A 14,577-nucleotide genomic window follows, 5' to 3' on the forward strand; every position below is an offset into this window, starting at 1 on the left:
AAAAATTAGTTCAAAGAAGCGTAAAATTTTTTTTTTATTCCGCTATCTAAATTAATTCCTTCAATAAAAGCTCGGTTATCGCGTTGAAGTATCGCGTAAACATTTTTATGCAAAATAAATTCTGCGCTTAGAGTTAACTACTTCTGTGAGAGGTATAATTACGTTAAAGTAAGCAACTGGCAATTTTATTCGTTCTATTTATTGCATATGTATATCTTTCAAGTCGATACCTGCGCGGGAACCATATGTGCGCGTGAAGTTAGAGGGAAAAGTTCGGTCAATCCAATCGCTACTGTAAACCATACTAGCGAACTTTACCAGGACGGCGGTCTTTCCGACTTTCTTATGCGTGCTCGCGGGCGACAATGTTCGCTCATGTAAAAGTTTCAGCGCCTTTTTGGCGCACCGCCATCGGCGTCCATGAGTATATATGTGTATATATATGTTTCTGCGTATCTGTATAAGATTTTCCCGGAAATTTACATAATGATCGCGGCTGCAAAGTGCGAAGAACGATCTCGATCGAGAAGTTCGTCGCTAAAGGCGCAAGCAGGAGAGAGAGATCGAGAAGCGAGGAAATTAACAAATTAATTTAAGACGAGTGATGTTAATGCGCGGAATTGCACACGCGACTGTCAACCACCCTTCACAATCTCCTTCCCGGCCCTTATTCCCTTCGTCTTAAGTGTCGGGACGCTGCCAAAACAGTTCGCGCGGACTTGGCAAACTCACCCTCCCCTCTCGCCCCGATACATACACATCCTCTTAACGGCGACGAGACTAATGCACGTGGGAATTCCGGCATATTACGACAGGTACTCGACAATCGAGGAACAGCTCGGAACAACTCGATGGAACTGCCAAATTATTATGCCGTGGAATTACCACAGACCGGCGGAGCACGATTTTTGACGGTCGCCTTGGAGTTTTTATTTTATTCCCACGAGCCACCCTCCCGTACTCCAAGCTGTTCCTCGTCGTTTGATAAAATAAAATTGACTGAAAAAGAAATTTGACCCACGCTCAGGTCAATATATCGATTTTGCGAACTTAAAATATTACCTCCGCGAAAAAGAGGTCTTACGCTATCCGCTCTTTTACGCATAATTTTTTGAAAGCTCTTGATCAAGAATGCGCTTTTAAATCTTTGTACAAATCTTACGGAAATGCAAAAGCGTGCCCGCGATTCAAATGTAATTCTCGGATGAAGTCGCACTTTTCAGCCGGCGAGATGCTTTATTTTATCGTTCCGATGAGCACGGGTGGTACAACATTGGCGGTGCTTACGACTGCAACAACTTTCGTACATAAAAATAAAGGTAAACCCGTATCTCCGGTAAAGGGAGAGACAGTAGATGGGAGGGCGTATCGAGTTGGAGTTTGAGGCGGCGTAACTTCGCCTTTAAGTTCGCGCGAGTCCCTGCTACAGTTTCCCAACGACCAGCAGCTGCTCCGGAACTGAATGCAAAGACGCAGCCATGTGTTTCTTGTTACCTCTATTCTTGTCGTCATTATATCCCGCTCCCAACCACATCGCGGTATCGATCACCCGGCATTTTGCAATTATGCCATTAAAAGGCCCGCCGGCCGGGAAGAATTAAAATTTTCCCGCAGCTCTTTGGAATATTATCTCGATTGACGCTAAATGGAAACTCGCGTTTAATCATAAAATACTAAACTACATAAAATATTAAACACGAAAACAGAATAATATTTTCTATTAAAAAAAAAAGAAAAGAAAAGTTTAATACAATTTTTGTTTTAGTTTGTAAAGATCTATTTTCTCAAAGAAGTTTGATAAGAAATGTCTCTCAAACTGACGCTTCTATTGAAATTATATCCTTGTTAAATTGAGGGATTACCGAAATTCAAGATACATTCAAATTTTTAATTTGACACGAAGGTGCACGGGGAATTCGAGGATTCGAACAGAACCATCGATCAATTAATGCACGGAAGAACATCGATCAAGTCGTAGCCTTTGTGACAGTTATGCAAATGAAGTGCCAATTAATTACTTAGTACCTAATGAAAACCGCATTTTCTCCTATGGAGCTTCGTTTCTGTGGCAGCTAAAAGAAATTCATTTTTTCGTTACTCGGTGATTAATCAACGGATGATTAAATTGCTCGATTTGCTATTTGCAGATGATCTTTTATGAACGATGTAGATTAACGTATTTAATGAATTATTACCTTACATACGTATCTTTTAACTCTTTTGCAAGAGAAAAAACAACAGTAATAGAATTTATAAAATTTTAAACGTCTCGAATTCTCGAAATAATTTATTTTACTCTCACCGATATTTTTTTTTTAAGTCCCAATTTTTTTTTTTAAGTACATTTATTTTTTTCGATTCTAAACTATTGTAAGGTGATATTGATTGCCGATTTATAAAGACTTCTCAGTGTTAAGGTACAGTTGATTGTGCTCAAATGCAGTATTGTCGATGTTAGAGTAACGATTTACAGCTTCACACCCGACGAGATCTGGGTCTCGTTGGCGTTCATTCGATTTTCGGATATCGCCGACCGGTCATGGCGATGCGCGAACGAAGATTGATTAAAAATCACGGGTCAACAACTTTATCGGGTGATTACTCCGCCATGCTCGAATTTATCTCGCCCGATTGCACTCTCGATACCAGTTAAAAGGTTTTCTTGTGCGCGATTCAGTATCAATCCTCTTAAAAACTCTTCACGCAAATCTAAAAATCGTTAAATTGAACCACCCATTTGATCGGTAGAATTAAAATAATATTCCTCGCACAATTATGCTCTTGAAAATGATATCCTAGAGCTATCAGTAATCAAAAATCGGTATCGTATAAACCCGTAATATAAACTCCAAAAAAAAGGAGACGTAGAGATTTAATTGTCGCCGCATTTCTGCGATACAGATTGGTTCCCTCGCTTCGCTTCACGTGAGTAAATGTCGGCTGTTAAAGAGTTTGACAGTCTAATAATTAAAAGTAAGGTCATTATTTTCTCGCATTATCTACATAATTTTTCCAATAACGTTACAAAAGAAAAAAAGAAATAAGGAACTCATTTTTAAAGCCATCAGGCTTTCTTAACTTTTTACCGGCGCTGTAATAATTATTTCAATGCGATGCATGCACTAATAGCGAGTCGAAAACGGAACGTTCGAATTAATATTAAAACGCAGAGTACGCGGTGGCGTCGGCCATCGTCGTGCAAGTTATAAAATTGAACATAATTCTACATTATGTACTACGCGTGTCTCCGTATATTTGACGAAACGTGCATTACTAAACGATGCATGGCTCCCCGTAGGATTCCTCGCAGCCGCAATACGCGGCGGGGAAACGTCAAGCAATTTGACACGAGTGTCGGCGAATAACTGTCGCCCCGGCACGGGTCACGGAGATTAAAATGGTTGGGACCTAAAGCATCGATGGCGATGCTGATGAGCAACGCTTCCATTTGCGACCGAGCACCCCCGGCCCCGGGTGGCGCGTTTCGTGTTTATGTAATGCACGCCCCGACACCGTATGCCGTCTGCGTGCGGAGTTGGACATGAAATGAGCATAAATTAACTTGTACGTAGGCAGAGGTGCACACCGGTAACTTTCACAACCCCGGCACTTTGCGCTCTCTTGACCAGCTCGTAAACGAAGACAATTGCAATTGAAGTCGAGCTCGCATTTGACCCCGAACTAACCGGATACAATCAACTGGTGAAATACCCGAAAAAGAGATAAAACGCTCTCAGAAACAACGTATCGGTTTCGTACGCCATTGTAATAACATGCAATTTAAAATACACTTGGAAAATAATAATAATTAATTGGATAATGCTACTAATAAAAAAAAAGATATTTTATTAATTTTCTTAAAATTCTATATTCAATTTTTCTCTCGTGAATTTCGAAAAAATTTTGTTTTAAGACGCATCGAGATGGTTAAAATTGATGAACTTTTAGGCGTTTGATTGGCGTCGGTTAATAACGTGTAGCGTTGAGTAAACGTGACGGTAAAAGATGAAACGAGATTACACAGATCACTTCATTACTTTTTGGCGATACGATGTGAATACAGTGCGCGCTACGTTTGTCCAGACGAACGATATGGCATAGGTGTGTAGCACTTAATCACGGTATTACCATGACAGAGTGCCGCTAATGCAATGCCAATTTGGCGTTAAGAATTAATGCGTTCGCAGTTGGGGATCGGCGGTTGCGGCGAGATGCGCTTGTGTCAGCATCGATGACGGTAGAAGGACTGCGGTGCTAACGCGCGGAAATGAAACGACAGCATTTTTGCGACCGTCCTTTTACGGCACGATCGATCACATTATGCTGTTAATCGTTAACAGTTAGAAACATCGCCAAAAAACGATTAATCAAACAAAAAAATTCATGTAAAATTAATTCGAAATAGAAGAAATAAAATATAATAAGAATGTAACTGTAAATTTTTTTATTCAAAGTTTTAAAAATAATTCTGAATTTAGTAAATTATATAGAATTAAAATTTGCTGTTTAAAAAAAAATGATATTATCGCTTATCTGCAATTTTAAAATCATTTTTGTTGCTCGCCGGTATTAAATCCGTCTTGTTTATAATGCATAAATGCAAATATAATTCTCTAAAGTGATAAACAGCGACAATGATTTTAATAGCGGTTGCAACGATATAGAAGATTGCCGTGACTGTTTATCGTCCTATAATATACCATCCTGATGGGATTTTAATCAGGACACGAGCTATGCCAACGCATGTTGATCATCTTGTACCAGATGGCCATGACGTAATTTTGAGCTGATGACTTTAATCGCTCCGCGACAGTATATACCCGAAACACGCCCATTTTTTTCCACAAAGGTTTAAAACTGACGCTAATGACGGGTCGATTCAGATTAAATTATAATAGGATTTAATAATTTATCTGACGATTTCAGAGAGTTAGTGCTACATACACATTATCTATTTATATTTAAAGTTAAAGTTATTGAATTTTTTATGTAATTTGTAATTTTAATTTAAAATTTTATTGGGGCTTCTCAAGCTTCCGCATTATTTTGTCATTTTAATCAATCCGTTTGAGAATCGGGAGTTAATGCGGGAAATTTCTGTTTAGCGCTCGCTTCCCACTTTTATCCGGCACCGAATTAGCCCTTGTTGACACAGCCATCCATGTCTTCAATAACGATTGATCGAAAGGACAACGCGCGCGCTGCCACTGACAGGTTAATGAATACCGTTTTCGCGAAATTAGCGGCGTCGTGAATTTTCGAGCGCGCCTGAGACAATGGCTGTCGCTAATCGCGTGCAAAACTTCGAATTGTCATGGCGATACGCGGGCGTTCTTCATAATTTAGTCCCGGCGAAATTTGCGTAGACGAGCACGGGAAATGTTTCAACGAAATTTCATTAGCGCCGCCGACCGCATCTCCAATAGACCGAATGACATTCGCATCTGCATGTGGCAACGCTAAACAATAACGAAATTGCGGAACTTCCTGTAATATCATTTGGCTCGGTAAAAAAAAAAAAAAAAAAAAGGCCGAAAAATTGCGGGAGCGATAAACCTATTTAATTGAGATAAACAAATTCGAGCTTGCATATTAAATATAACAAGTGCTTCATCCATCTCTAGATTGTTTTTCAGCGTTATTTAAAGCTTATTTGCAAATTTTTATATGACAGATTTAAAAAATATTATTTAACAATGTTGCATTAATTAATTTACTCGGTTATTAATTATAAACCTACAATCTTAATAATAATCTTTTTCACCGTTTCCTTTTTCTTTTTCTATTTTACACGGCAATATAAGTGTACAGTGAAATGAGATGCAAATCTAGTGAAATTAAAAACAAGGAGACGCGAGCGAGAGAGACAGCTGCGGCATCGATTCGGTTTGTTCTCTCTTTTTTTTTTTTTTTTTTCTAGGGCATTCCTGTATAATGTGATCTAAAACGCCGGAAGTCCGGTAATGACTGAGTATGCTCGAGGTCCTCTGAATGCACCCGGAGATTACATCCGGTATTAATATTGCCTTTTCCAACGGAGACGAAGTTGGCGGCCGGAGCGAATAGCCGTAAGTTACTCGCGCGACGTGTCCGTCGATATTGCGATAGTTAAGCACGGGGACGGCGCATAATGCAGAAGCTGCAGGCTTTGCGGACGGTACCCGCGGGAACTCCAACTCGCTCCAAGTTCCCGCGCCAGGCATTAAAGTATTACCGGGATAATTTGTTACCACCTGCCGCGAGATTTCGGGAAATCTCTTTAATAAGCTCCCGATCGCCGGCGGCCTGATTAACGCGAATAACGCTGCCGGAATATTGTCCGTCCGTTAACTCCGCGTACGCGACGGTTAATCGCTGTATCTTTTCGGGACCAAGTGCCACTAGGGCGCCGAGTAATTGACAGGATACGTGGATATCAGCTTCGAGCGTGATATGATATTTTAACGTTTAATATTGAACTGGAGGAAAAGTTTGCTGACGTTCGAATTAAAAATTAACATTTTGCAATATGCCAACAGCTTTCTAAATTAAACGTCACACGCATTCATAAGCACGGCCTTACTTAATTCAATTTTATTGATAGCTTAATCAATAATTTGCTGATGTGACGATATTAAAAATAACACAAATGAAGTATTTAAGCGGAGAATGTCTAGACTGAATTATAATATTAAAGATAAAATTCCAATATTAATATCTTATATTTGAAAGTGCGCTAAATTTAATTTATAGTTTAATTAAAAATAGTTTTTATTGCAAAGTAATACGGTTATTACGAAAGGTTGTATGAAATTACGCAAATTTTTACATTTAAGAAAGCAAACCTAATCAACTTCGATTTACATGTTAAATTAAAGTGCTAATAAATTTTTTTTTACAATTTTAAAATATAAGTTTCAAGATAATGAGTTTAAAACTTCTGTGACAATTGAAACGTTAATTAAAACAAGGGAAATTCAACGAGGGAATATGGAAGAACGAACAGGAATATAGAAAATGGCGAGAAATTAATAATTTCGGAAAGCTCGCGTCTGTGCAGCGCTCCGTGATCCATACGCGATAAATAATAAATGCATAAAAAAAAAAAAAAAACGTCACGTGAGGAACGTTGCAAAAAGTGTTGCGCTGAAATGTGACAAAAGTTTGCGGACGCTGCAAGGTGTTGACACATTATATTAACGAGCTATGTAACTTGGTCCAAAAAATACACACTGCCGGTTTATCATTACAATCTGCAGAATTTGCAATCTTAAAAAAAAAAAATGACACGCGAATACATTTTTAATTTACATAAAAATTAGAAAATAAAATATGTTTACTCTGTATTTAAAATTATTTTGATAAAAACCTGTACGTTTTATTCGACTTTTTAGGGTATTTCAGTAATTCGAATATTTGATTAATCGTTTTTTTTTTACATTCGACGCGCGCGCCAAACGGAAAGATTTCACCAAAGAGTAAATACGGGGAAGAAAACTTTGCACTTAAGATGTACATATAAAGAGATTCGGAGAGCAAGACGCGTTAAAGCAGTTAGATGGATCTTTCCATTTCTCGTGGCCGATGGAGTCTTTGCATCTCTAGTTCCCAGAGGGGCCTCGCTAATGCGAGGAATTTCATACACCCGCACGTGTAAATTCTTCCCACGCGCCGTAAATCATGCTAAAAGATTTCACGCTGAATATCGCCGGATTCTCCCGAACGCACTTGACCCTAGGCTGGTTTTCAAGCCGCAGAAAAATACGAGGGGCTCGACGGAGACGATGGAATCCCATCTCACGCGAGCTCCGACACGATCAATCGGGGCCGGCAACGTTCGACAATAGGGGATCAATTGAAGATGCAAGGTGTCGTTTCGCGATCGGTTCTCCCGAAAGGATCTCTCCTCCGGCGAGGACACACGGCGCCAGAAAATCGGGGCGGATTGTGAATTTGTCACAACATCGATCGAAGGCCGGCCTTTCACGTTCTGTTATATCGGCTTCGTTAACTTTGTATTTTTCGCGCTGGCGAGTTTAAGTCGCCGCAGGAAATGAGAATCGTTGGTAAAAATGCGTTCGGAGGCGCGTTTTTAGGCACACCCAAGGTGATCCCGAATCACCACCAAAATAGCGGCCGTTACGTAGAATATTAAATAGAATCCGTTTGCTATTTGTATGCGCGATCAAACTAGGCTCTAATTCCAATTCGATTATGTTTGAAGCCGCGCAAACATTGCATAAAATAGTGTCATTGCGACTAACTGAAATAGATGGAACGTTGTGTATGCAGGATACAAAGAGATTGTGGCAGCGGCGTTGATCGATTCGAGCCGGGCGACACGTTTTCGCGACGATGAAAGCATATCGGGAGATGCGCGGAGTACGTGCCTGTAAATTGCTCCATATTTTCAGCATCATTTTTCTTGAATTTCCCGTCCATCCTCGCGATCTCCTTTTTTATGCTCGCGTCAAACATCCCGCGGGTTTGTTCAGGGGAAATTTTCCCCCTCGTGATCGTCTAGATACTTTTCACTATTTTTTTTTTTCACGCCCCTCGCGCCGTTATATTGCTGCAGGTCACAATTCACGACGTCTTAGCTTCTATTCTGCGCTACTCGCGTTGGAAGAGGTTGCAGAAGGAAATTAAAAAAAACATGAAAGAACCAGGGATATAAAAATAAAAAGAGGGTAAGAAAAAATGGCGTAATATCATAAAAAATTAGAGGGAAATAGGGAAAGGGAGAGCAGCGGGCAATCAGCGAAATAACAGAGAATAAGGAACGGGACGAAATGACAAAGTATGACGACGATAAAATGGAAGAGAACGACGGGGTACGAGAGAGAGTACAGGGTGATTCTCAGGGGAAAGGGACAAAATAGGAGCGGATAAGGGATACGGGAGGCATGATATGTAAGGTACAAAAAGGGTGAGGGCGCGACGGGGAGAGAAAAAGAAGGGCGGTTAGATTATAGAACGTCTTGAAAGTCAATTTTTCATCGCATCGAACGATTTGCCCTCCCAGGAATATTTCTTAGCTCTCTAAAGGCGTTCCCTACTTGCGCATGATCCTGCAGGATCTCCCTGCAACCGAGATACCGGCATCGAGCCGCGACTACGCCGGCGGGGTAAAAAGAGAAGTTCGCAGCACCAGATAAGTTGCGGCGTAAACGCCGACACATGTCTCCCGCCATTTTCCTCCACATCCGCCGAGATATGTTTTTCCCGCTATGTCCTCCCATTTTTCTTCCCTCCCGTCGTCTATCTCGTCTTCAGCGTGTACTCTTGCGGATTTATAACGCTTCTTCTGTTATTTATTGCGTCATTTGTTAATTTAAAATTTTCCTCCTTTGTAAAGGGGAATCTGAGCCTCATTAGAAAATCAAACGTCCCGACCGGGCGGGATTCAACTTTTTGCAAAATCCATTATTTCCCACGTACGGTCGACTCGCGAGAATTTTTTTTTTTTTTTTTTTTTTTCGAGTCCGCGACTTTCCGCATTTTTCCATCATGAGTTCACGCTAAAAACTTCCGTGCGTTTTGCGTCCCGCTTTTAAGAACGTGCATGTCGGCGAAGTTCATAAGTTGCGAAGTTGGCAGCGAAAGGATGACACGGGAAGATATTAAAAAGACTTTATGCCAGCCGCCTGTCGGTCCCGACACGATTCGACAGTTTCCACTCTCACGCGGCCGTATTTTTCCTACCGTAAAATCGTATTTCAGATGTTGCGCAATATTCCCCGGTCTCTCACGGTCTCGCGCGTTCACGCGCGGCAGGCTTCTTCTTTAATTAACGAAGTAAGTTCGGACATTCCGTTTCCGTCTTTCGATTTTAATAAAGACGACCGAGGTTGAATGCTAGAATGCTCCCTTCGCCGGCTAATCGTTGAAAAATTCATGAGTGTTGTAAGGAATGGTCTGGGTTAAGCGGTTTTCGTTCATAACACCGTCGCGCTATTCGCGCCGCGATGCGTAAAGTTCCCTCGCGAAAATCACTTTAAATTTCCCGCAAAAATGTCGCCTTCGCGAGAATCTCTTACCAGCGGATATTTAAATTCCCGTCGCATTAAATCCGGGAATTTGTAGGCCCGCACGTCGCGAATGTTCCCAACGAAACGAATAACTCCGCGCGGGATTCATATGATATCGATAACTTTTCAAATTCAACCGATACCCGCAAGTTCGCGTACTTCTGTTTTCGATTACCACTTATCACGATCCCCGCTATTTGAATTGTTAACTATACGTCTTAGCAATGCGTCTGTTAGCAGCATCGGCGCAGTGATCAGATATCGTTGCATTAATCCAATACAATCTCTTTGTCATGCTATCCCATTCAGGGTCCTGTATTATATGTATGCGTACGGATGCAAGCGGGCGCGCGAGCGCGCACGCACACGCGAATATGCGTATGCACGCACAGCACCGCGCTTGCGTAAATTATGCGTGAACACGAGAAGGACGAGATCGAAACAATCTAATTTCATCCCTTTGACCTGCTGTTGTACATACCATTACTATCAAACACGAAATACAATCGCGATTAGAATCTGCACGCGCGTAAAATCGCATTTGCACGATTTATTGAAGGTCTTTAATCACCGGAAGTGAATATATGTAAAACATGTCCGCTTAACTTTATTCACGCGCTCTCAAAGGGTATTCTCATTCGCCAGGAGCGCATATCACTCGCGATTGAAACGCAATCGGACCATTCATAACTATTTTTTTTCTTTTTTTTTCTTTTTCACATCGACTATTCGTTTTAAAATCACGGTTGACTGCGACGCCGATCTGTCGACGTGATCATTTAAACGCACAACTTTAGCGCGAGGTATATTTATTTAATTTGCCAAGTACGTGCGCGAACGCATATCGAGCGCATAAATTCTCAGAATTCGAAATAACGATAGTATTTTCGAAGGTATTACGGAAAATGATCGTAAATTGCGCGTTTGGAGTTACTGCAGCTTTTCCCGGAATTATTGTTGGATTCACCATTAACCGAGTCGCAAAACTGCAAAGCCGTATATGGCGCCCGTCGAATCGACGTTGAAATCCACAAAAGTGGCCCTTTTAGTCTTCTACCGCATAGTAAATCGAATTCCCTTTGTACTTCTAAACCCGTTCGTTATCACTTCCTGTTGTTCCTTTTTTTCCTCCCCGCCTCTTCTTGCAACATTTTTGTGTAGCTTTTTACCGTTGCTCCTTTGGCAAACAAAACAACTAATCTATTTTTTTTCCTCGACATAAATTCTACGTTGACTGTAGCAAAAAGTCGCTTTTTTGATCCTCAAATTATGTAATATTTTACATTTTTTATCTTCCTAAGTACCTTGATTCTATTAAATTCTTATAAATTCTAAAATCTCTGTGCGCTAAGCGTTGACATATAAAGAATTACAAATAATAAATTAGTCAAAAGATTTTAATTCAATTAAAAAAAAAAAAAAAATTGTAATTATAAGGCAGCGGCACAAAATTAAATGTCAAAGCGATGCGATATGCAGTCGTGGTTCGTCAATTACGTTGCAGCGCAAACATTTTCGCAACCGTGCTCTCACATCAGACACGCGCTCGCCTTTAATTCGCAAAAATGTGGCTCCGGCGCGACCGTGCCTTGAGGGAGCACTAATTCCTAGTTCTTTAGATAAACTTGGCTCCGTACTTCCGTAATTGGAAACTTGCCTTTCTTAGCAGTTCTCGCGACCGCGTGCTCGTAGGTCTTTCCGTGACCTAATGCGTTAGTTTCCCTTCGCAGTAAACATTGTAACGACAAATTACAGCCGCGACTGGTGCCAGAGAAGACTTGTGTACTTTGATCTACTTGTTTACGAAATTGTTAACCCCAGGGGGAATGGAAAACAATGGATTCCAACGGTTCGCGTTATCGCAGCGACGAACGATCCCGGGGTATGATATTCGTTATTATCATTTCCCGCGCGAGATTGCAAGCCAGCGTTAAGCCTTAACCCGGAAAATGCATTTGAAACATGCGAGCGATGCGTATTGCGTTTAGACGTGCATAACGGATGAATGAAAGACGCTTTGCCTCTTTCGAGATCAGCTCATGTAAAATCCTCGTGACAAAAGGGAGGCATGTTGGAAATGAGAATATGAGGATACACGGACGAGATTGAAGCACGCCCTATGAAATGAAGCTATCTTTGTAACTTACCATTTCAAAACAATAGTATTCCGCTGGGAGAAATAAAAGTCAAGAAAGAAATGCATAACGAGCGAAACAATAGCGAAGGAGATTTATATTTTTAAAGGCCGATTAAAAACCAATATTGCGTAATAAATATTTGTTAAATTGTTCAGCTTAATTGCGCCGTGAATTACTTGTGTTTTGTTAATTAAATTTTAAGATACGTTATTGCCATTATGGAGAAGACATTGGATTACTTTTAACGAAGTTAATACGAAATGTTCAGTAAATGCAGCTGATTAATATAATTTTTTTTAAATCCCCAAAAAGTTGAAAAAAAAAATAAAACTCTATCTCGCTGCCAATTGCCGCGAACGAAGTCAGCCATGATCCAGTACCATATCGAAATTCTTTCGTTTGCTTCCTCGTGCAATCATCCGGCGGAAATTCCGCGGAATTCGCTATATCCGGTTGAACAAGCACGAACTAGAAACTCGAAATTCAAAAGCGTCACCAATGCTACGAATATTGCAAAATTCAACGAATTATATCACGCGATCGCGCTAAATGCGCTTGAGTGATTAACCAAAACAGAAGTTGCAAAATTGAATTGGATCTCCAATCCCTATCAAGCTCAATAACGTTTTAGCGTTCATTTTCTTTTCTTTTTTTTTAAATTTACAAGTATCTAAAAAATTAAAAGACTATTGGTTTCTTTGCCGGCTTTTCACCCTCGATCACAGCGTGCCCACAATTTTTCGCGTGGCCAGACACACGTATACAGGTTGGCGGGGCACTTTGCCCTTTTCGTCCACCCCCCGCCCACTCGAAAAAGAGGCGCAAACTAGTCGTTTCCATCGAGATTGGCTTTCGGCGGGACTTGTAAACAGATAAAGTAATTAACACCGATCCTCCCCCTACCCTGTTGCTGTCGTCGCGCCCTGCATTCGGGTAACGGGAGGCTGCATTTAGGATAATTGCTAGTGCATCTCGCGAAAGGCCGTTTCAAACGTAAAAACGGTCATTCCGCTCGGTCGTGCAAAAACGAGCGTGCGAATTCGCAAATCGATCACACACACAGGCTCACGCGCGTAGACACTTGCGCACGCGTACGTACCAGCATCTATATTCGGCACTACGTACCTCGCCCCGGAATTGGAATACCACACGAGGCGTGTATATCGCCAATAAAAAAATACAGACCGACCGTTTTAGTTACAGTCTGTTAATTAACGAATTTCTCCGAAGTAATAACGCAAGATTTTATTCCGCGCCAACTTGACGCGATTTAATTCAATCTAATTATTCGCGATATCGAAATTGCGCGCTTTATCGAGAGGGGGAGTTGAAATAAAATTTCGCGTCGTTAAGGTGCAAATATTGAAACCGATAACGCGAGTAAACAACAAAATATTTTTAAAGTGAAAAGAGTGATTGATAACGGGGAAAATTTTTTTCAATGACGTTAAATTTACTTTAATAATTTTTGTGCCAAGTACAGAAAAATCACCCCTACATTTTTAAATTTTAATGATCGCGTTTAATTAATTATAATTAATGCAGATCGCAAAATTGCAATATTTTAACAAAGCATTATTATAATAATTTCTATTTTTTATTTCTTTAGATTGTAATAATTAGATTAAATTAAAATTAATTTAATTATTTTGAAATTATAAACTATATACGAAAATGAGTCTTGTTAATTTTATTACTTTTATACCGCCTTAATTTGTTCCGATCACAATTAATAAAAGAAAAGACGCTGTGTGCAATGCGAAAAAGCAAAGCATGTGTTTTCGCGTACGCATAGATTGGCAGGTACATTAGGGTAAATGTAGAAGGATCTAAGGATTCGAGGTGTAATCCCGACTAATTGAATAGCAATTAGCAGCGACATCGTGCAGAATCCGCCGCGTCGACCCTTCAACGCCCTTCGTCATTCCAATTTACGTTCTCACAGCTTCTCGCTGTTCTCGCCGCTTGCTCTTCGACCCCGACGTCTCACGTAGTAACCCTTCGTCAAGGGCACTGACGTAGTCTGAAAACGGATATGAAGACGGAATTTGAATAACATGTTTACGCGACGCCCACCGTCGTCTTCGGGGCTAATGGCCTTCGTCGACTTCTGAAGTCGCCGGCAAATTTTGCATTTCGTGCTGCAGAAGCGGAAAATATACTCGCACGGTGGAAACTTAACGACGAGCCCGCTGCTTTGGTATTTACTAACGAGAAATGATGAAGACTGTAGCGCGCCGTTTACCTCTGAGCGTCAAACGTGGATAAATGTTACGTCATAATAGTGTAAGTGCCACGTGGAAACGTAATACCCCGAGTGCGGTAGGCTTTCCCGAATTTAAAAGGATTTTTGCCCTCGGAACTGCACCAGGGTGCCGTTCTCAGCGAAGCTAATAAACTTTTCCAAGACGCAGACGTCACGTTTCCGT

General features: G+C 40.8%; 1 protein-coding gene across 1 annotated transcript in view; it reads left to right on the plus strand.

Moving 5' to 3' along the window:
* Positions 1–14,577, plus strand: part of Nlg-4 (neuroligin 4) — a 178,781-nt gene that overhangs the window by 151,487 nt on the left and 12,717 nt on the right. The gene's annotated exons all lie outside the window — the stretch shown is intronic.

The sequence above is a fragment of the Cardiocondyla obscurior genome, linkage group LG15, assembly GCF_019399895.1.
Source record: "Cardiocondyla obscurior isolate alpha-2009 linkage group LG15, Cobs3.1, whole genome shotgun sequence".
Classification (NCBI taxonomy): Eukaryota; Metazoa; Arthropoda; class Insecta; order Hymenoptera; family Formicidae; genus Cardiocondyla; species Cardiocondyla obscurior.